This window comes from Pteropus alecto, unplaced genomic scaffold (genome assembly GCF_000325575.1).
Source record: "Pteropus alecto unplaced genomic scaffold, ASM32557v1 scaffold280, whole genome shotgun sequence".
NCBI lineage: Eukaryota > Metazoa > Chordata > Mammalia > Chiroptera > Pteropodidae > Pteropus > Pteropus alecto.
Window position 1 is genome coordinate 508,014 of NW_006430057.1, and position 7,022 is coordinate 515,035.

General features: G+C 39.7%; 1 protein-coding gene across 4 annotated transcripts in view; it reads left to right on the plus strand.

Moving 5' to 3' along the window:
- Nucleotides 1-39: 39 nt before the first annotated feature.
- LOC102879959 (A-kinase anchor protein 17B) overlaps nt 40-7,022 on the plus strand; it is a 137,703-nt gene continuing 130,720 nt past the window's right edge. For all 4 annotated transcript variants that reach the window (XM_025046108.1, XM_015589237.2, XM_025046121.1 and 1 more), the window contains exon 1: nt 40-229. The gene's annotated coding sequence lies outside the window, so the exon portion shown is untranslated. The remainder of the gene's footprint in view (nt 230-7,022) is intronic.

Below are 7,022 nucleotides of genomic sequence, written 5' to 3' on the forward strand. Positions count from 1 at the left end.
GGGGTGGTGATGCGGGGAGGTGATGGGGGAGGAGCCGCGGAGTCGAGGCCAGGCCTCGCTCCGCACCCCCCGCCTGCTCCGCAGCACCTGACCTGGCCGGAGGGAGGAGCGGCCCCAGGGAATACCCAGCATCGCGACACTGAACCCCAGGAGAAGCCTGCGAGCGCGGAGCGACGCCGAGATCACCATGTGCCTGGACAAAAGCCTCTGGAGCAGGGCCGAGACAAGGGTGAGGCGCAGGATTTAAGGGGATGCAAACAAAACAAAACAAAAAAAACCGCACGAAAACAGCAACTAAAAACCCTTGGTAATTAAGATGAATAATATTCTATGCAATATTTAAAAAGTTTTATACAGGCAAACTACAGCCCGCTGGCCCGTCGCCTGTTTTATAGTAAAGTTTAATTGAAGCCCAAGGCCTGGGATTAGGGTGAGACAAATGAGGCAGAGTTATGCAAGTGTGGGAGTCGAATGGGGCGTGGGGTGTCCTGATTTTTGCATTACTTTTCAGTTCTTGAAATAGTGCGTTAAAAATCATTAGTTACTAAGTTATTCGGCTTCCACTTAAAATTCGTGCCAAGGCAAGTGCCTCACTCTAGACCTGGCACTGCCCTGAAGCTTGGCCAGAAGCTGGAGGAAATTGGGGGAACAGCAGAGCTGGGACACTGTCAACGTGCTCCAGACCCCGGTTTCCACATCTGCTGGGGGTAGGATTATTTTAGTCGGAAGCCCAAAATATAGAGGTCGTACAGGTAAGGTTAAGAGGCTGTGAACTAGGTTGGCATTTGGCTGCCTGGACTCCAGGTAAAGTGCCCTTGGATTGAGTAGATTCCTGAATTCCAGAAACGTTTAGAGGAATCAGAATTAGATTGTCGGCCATTGTGTCGGTGGACAAGTGCTTAATGAGCCCCTTAATCCCTGCACTGGGTAAGCATTTGCCACACATGTGCTTAAAAACCTACTTGTTTGTTTGAATGCACTCTCTTAGGTTCAGAACAGGAGTCAACAGTGTAACAACAGTGTTTATAAAAAAGGATAACTGTTGAAAACTTGCAATTGCAGCTGCACTCTAGGTGCCTAGTATGTTGAAGACATAGAGGGCATATCCCTCACTTTCTTGCCCTCTTCCACCTTCTATCAAAGGACCCAATTCCAGGATTGTCAAGTCCTTCTAAGTATACTTTGCAATTTGTTAGTCTTTCCAAGAACCCTAGCACACACCACAAGTGTTCAAGCAGAGTGAGTTTGAATCCAGCTTTCTTGATCCTGGGGCATATCTTTGACCTGTGTTCATAAGAAACTTTGCTACTTTTCTCATTAGCTGATTGTAACAGTGATGCAGCTGGATATAGAAATGACCTTATTGTACAGTTTCAGAGAATGTTTGAGTATATTCTCTGGAAGTGATAGTCACTCCTCTGCTACTACTAGGGAGACAATTAACAGCTAAAGCAAAAATCTACAGAGCATTTTATTTAGAGAGAGGTGGTTTTTAAAATACATTTCAAAATAACATTCAAAACCTTTCTAATTTGAACCTTGACATTCTGATTAATGCATTTTTATTCAAATGTTAATTACTCCTTGAAATGCCTGGCTATCACTTATCTAACCTTTTTCTACCTCTCACTGGCCACATCTGCTACTCCCTTTGAGCATGATGTCCTTATTGTGTTTCATTACAGTTCCATTTTATTGTTTCAAGTACTTCTACATTTATTGTTCTGTCAGATTTCCATCTTTCCACAAAAAGATAATCAAATAATTACATAGAATTTGTCCCTTCTCAGTCTTTGGGTACCTAAGTGTAGTTTTACTGAAGATGAAATACATTATGGGTCATTTAAAAGCAACTTCATAAAAAATTAAATAAAAGCAACTTCATGCCATGAGTTGGCATTTTTCCAAATCCACTGTCAGCTGGCGCTCTCCTAGTTGTCTATGACCAGGTATACTTCAAGGAGTCAGATGTTCTCAAAAGTGTCAAGGTCATGAAAAATGAAGACTGTCACAGATTAAAGGAGACTAAAGAGAATGACAGCTTAATGACAATATAGAATCCTGTATTGGATCTTGGACCAGAAAAAAGATATTGGTGGTACTACTGATGAAGTGTGAATATCTGTGGATTCATTAATAGTATTCTACCAATACTATTCTTAGTTACAGTGGTTATATAAGATGTTAACATTTGGAGAAGAGTGAAAGATATATGGAAATTCTTTATACTGTTTTTTTGGGTCAAATTTTTATGTCTAAAGGTTAAAAAAATAATTAAAAAAAAAAAAAAAAGAAACCAGTAGCAAGAGCCCTGGAAAATAGAGACTAATATTAATGATAATGATGTTGATAATTATATATGGCTGGTCAATTCATGAAAAATGAATTTCTCCAGTGAGGCAGAGTGGGGGCTGTGTTAGTAACTACTGTGTTTCTGGAAGCTATGTAAATTACAAGTATAATTAAGAAAGGAACTAAAGCTAAGGCAGTAATTCTCAAGAAAAGGAAGAGTGTCAGAAATGATACTTAACGGTCTCAGTTACCTACATACTGATACCCAGACTATGGTTAATAAAGTGAATATAAAATGTTAATATAAGCAGGAAAACACAGTTTTATAGGTATTGTTCAAACTTGGTAGAATGGGACTTCTGACTGGCATCTAGAAAATAAAGGATAAACCCATTCAGAGAGGTACTATATAAAAGGAGAGCAGAGTAGTAGTAATATATCAAGAAGGTATAACCAGTAATTGATTGGCTGAAGGGGGAAAAACATTCAGTGAAAATGACAGGGAGAAATTAAAGTGCTTGTAGTTGTGGAAGTATACAAGAGACTGACTAGATAGATAAAAGCCCTGAATAGTGCTTCTTAAAACCATCACATAGGTGAGAAATGGTGATCAGAGACATAAACCATCAAGTATTTACTGGAAGGTTCATTATTGTAATAGCAATACACTGGATAATTTTTTTTTTAGCTTAAATGTTATTTATTTTATGAATAGGTAATATATTCACAAAGTTCAAAAGTTTTAAAGGTACTAAAAGGTATACAGTAAACAACCTACATTCCATTCCTGGAAGCTATACACTGGATAAATTCTTGATTCTCTTGCTGATAACTATAGTTCTCAGAAGACTGAAGAAGCAGAGAGGTAGATTGCTAAAGTGGGCTTAATCCTGACAATAAATAGGGAAGATATGGTTGGCAAAGTAAAAGTGACAAGAATCTTGGAGAAACTGACCATGCCATCTGGATCTGTTAAACAAAAGAGTGCTAGGCATGGTCACCATAGGTCAACAAATATGCATGCACATGTGTGAGTGAGTGAGAGACACAGAAAGAGAGGCAGATGTTAAAAGATCAGAAAAACGATAAATATGATCTGACCAAACACCAAAACAGAAAGATAGCTCGAGAGGGCAAGATATTCCAAAGATAAGATTCAGACCTGTACAATTTGGACAAAATTCCAGTGAGAAATTAAAAAGGGAGAGAGATATAATAAACTAAAATGTCAGATTTTGAAAGTATATATATGACAGAAGGAGGGCTAGGCTTTCAAGGACGAAGACCAAAATATATCAGACCTCTAGGAACTTAGAATGGCTAAGGCCAGAATAAACCCAGGCTTACACAATGGGAAGGACCACAATAAAAGATTCTAATTCTCTATTCAGTGCAGGACATTTAAGGATGAGGAGCTAGAACTTAACGGTAGTTAAGTGAAAACTAAGGGTCTTAGTTGACTGTGAGTCGACAATGCCAGAAAATGTTCATGAGTACTGAGTCGGGCCAAGAGGATGATGATTAACAGATCAGGGGGACTTTCAGTCCCACTTGGACCTCTGCTAGCCAACCCGTAGGGCTTTATGCTTACTTCTGGATGCCATGTTTAAGAGGACATTAACAAACTGGAACATTCAAAGAAGGCAGTCAGGAAAAGGAAGTGCCTGTAAATCACATCATATGGGAAATGGCTGCATTAGAGATATTTAACTAGGAATGAGCTTTGGGTGAGGAGGGACACCCTAACTGTCTCTATAATTGAAGGACTGTCAGGTGGAAGAGAATGAGATGTTCTATATGAAATCAATACCAGCTGGTAGAGGTTTCATGAAGGTAGACTTCAGCTGAACAAGAAATAACTTTCTGAAATATTAGCTACTTAAGTGTAGAATGGCTTGCTAACTTCTTGTTGCTGGAAATTTTAAGAGTTGTGGTGGAATGGCCACTTGTCAGGGACACTGCAGAGGAGATTGCTGTGTTGGCTGGGAAGAGTACTGCTCCACTCCAATTGTGAGATTCTTTGGCTCTATGCTTTTGTATCTGTAAGACTGAATTGGATTTGAGCATTTGTGTTTGGGAATCTGGGACAAAATAAGAAGAGAGAATTAATTTAGCTCAGTGGTCAACAGGGTGGGCTCTGGAGCCAGACTGCTTGAGTTCAAATTCTGGCTCTGCCACTTGCTGTCAAGCCTTGGGTAAGTTCCTAAACCTCTCCAAACTTCATTGTCTTCAGGTATAAAATGGGAATGACAGTAGTACCTATAGCTTGAAGTACTTTAGGAAGATTACACACACACACACGCACACACACGCACACGCTTGTTAAATGCTTGCTACGTACCAGCTCTGTGCATATATTACCTATATGCACAGAGCTGGTACGTAGCAAGCATTTAATACATGCTAGATTTTATTAATACTAAGAAAAATACCAACTTAGGTTGCCCAATTCTGAGTTTTAATGACCAATCGCTCCACCCCTGCTTAAGTGGTAAACCAGTTCTCTGTCCCTGGTAAAGGCCTTACCTATAATCTGGTAACCATATCAGAGGCCATATAAGCACGATTAGAGTCTCTAAGAGGTGCCCAGATCAAGCACCCTAAGTTTTCAGACCTGGCTTGCATTTGTGAAATGGAAGACCATCACATCACACTTGTGTTTGCAGTGTAATTACTGAGGAGAAAACAAGGCTCATTGTTTGTAGGCCAGTCTTGCTCAAGTCTCTAGTCTCTCACTTCAGTTTCTGGAACAATCTTGCTCAAGAAACCAGTGATTCCTCCTTGCTTAGCATTTAAAGCTCTTTTCTCTTTCAATTCTGGCCTCTCTGCAGCAGGCTTAGAAAGCATTTGATAGATTCCAGCCCTGAGGTAACTGTTTAAAATTGAGGTATAATTATCACACAATAAATTTGTACATATTTAAAGGATAGAATTGGTAAGTTTTTTTTACATATGTATATGCCTATAAAATTATCACAGTTAAGATAGCGAATGTATCAATCACCACCCTAAATTTTCTTGCTCCCCATTGTAATCCCTCCCTCTCTCTCCAAGCAATCACTGATCTGCTTTCCGTCACTGTAGATTAGTTTGTATTTCCTAGAATTTCATATAAATGGAATCATAAAGCATGTACCTTTTTGGGGGAGGGGGTTGCGGCTTCTTTCACTTGATATACATATATATTTTTTAGATTTCATCCATGCTTTTTTGTGTATCAGTAGTCAATTCCTTTCAATTGCTAAGTAGTTCCATCATATGGATATATCACATTTGGGTCATTTCCACTTTTTGCCTATTATGAATGATGCTGCTATAAACATGCCTGTACAAATTTTGATGTGGACATATGTTTTCATTTATCTGGCGTATATACCTAGGAGTGGAATTGCTGGGTCATATGGGATCTCCATGTAGAGCCATTTGAGGAATTGCCAGACTATAAAATGATTGTACCATTTTACATCCCCAACAGCAGGATAAAAGTTCTAGTTCTTCCACATATTGAGGCCTTTCTTTAGCCACTGTCTCCTCAATGTCATTTTTGTTGCTTCCCCCTGCCCTAGGAGTTTCTTCCCATCCACTACTTTGGCGGTCTTATTCAGTCTATTGCTTTAAATGCCCAAATTTCTGTCTCCAGCCACCACGTTCTACTGAACTCCAGACTTGTCCCAGTTTACCCAGGACAGTTCTGGTTTATGCTTATTATCCTGACATTATTATTAATACTGTTCTGATCCATTAGTTTTCTATCGCTGTTATAACAAATTACTGCGAACTCAGTGGCTTAAGCAACACAGATTTATTATCTTACAGTTATGGAGATCAGAAGTCTGATGTAAGTTTCACTGGACTAAAATCTGACTGGACTGCAACCCTTTCTGGAGTCTGTCAGGAAAAGTCTATTTCTTGGCTCATTCAGGTTGTTGGCTGAGTTCAGTTTCTTGTGGTTGTAAGACTGAAGTCCCCATTTCCTTACCGGCAGTCAACTCAGGGTTATTCTCAGCTTCTAGAGGCCATCCTCATTTCTTGGCTCCTGGGCAGTTTTTTCTTCAAAGCCAGCAACAGTGAGTCATACTCTTCTCATGCCCCATTTCTTCTGCTTCTTGTTCTGTCCTGAGTCTCTCTGACCAACTCTTCTACCTCCCTCTTCCACTTTTAAGGACTCATGTGATTAGATGAGCCTGCCTAGGTAAACCAGGATAATCTCTCCCATCTCAATATCCTTCACCTTAATTACATTTGCAAAGTCCCTTTTGCAACGTAAGGTAAATGTTCATAGGTCCTAGGGATTAGGATGTGAACACCCTTCGGGAGGTCATTTTTCTGTCTGCCACAACTGGTTTGGACAATTACACAGACAGCCTATGTTCCAGACATCTACTTGGATGTCTTCTGGGGCATTTTGAATTTAATATGTCCAAAAGAAACAGACAGACAGACATTTGTTTCTATTATGGTGACATTGGTTAATGAAATCCAATAAGTTTCAAGTGTACAGTTCAACAGTAAATCATATTTATATTGCATTGTGTATTCACCCCCCAGTTAGATTTCTTTCTGTCACCATGTATTTGAGCCCTTTTACCCCATCAACCTCCCCCCTCCCCAAAAGAGACCTTTTAATTCCTTCCTCGCCAAAACTCTGGCCCTTACCAATCTTACCCATATTAGCAAAAGTCAACATTACCTATCTTGTTAATTAAATTGAAAGCCAAAAACCTAGGTGC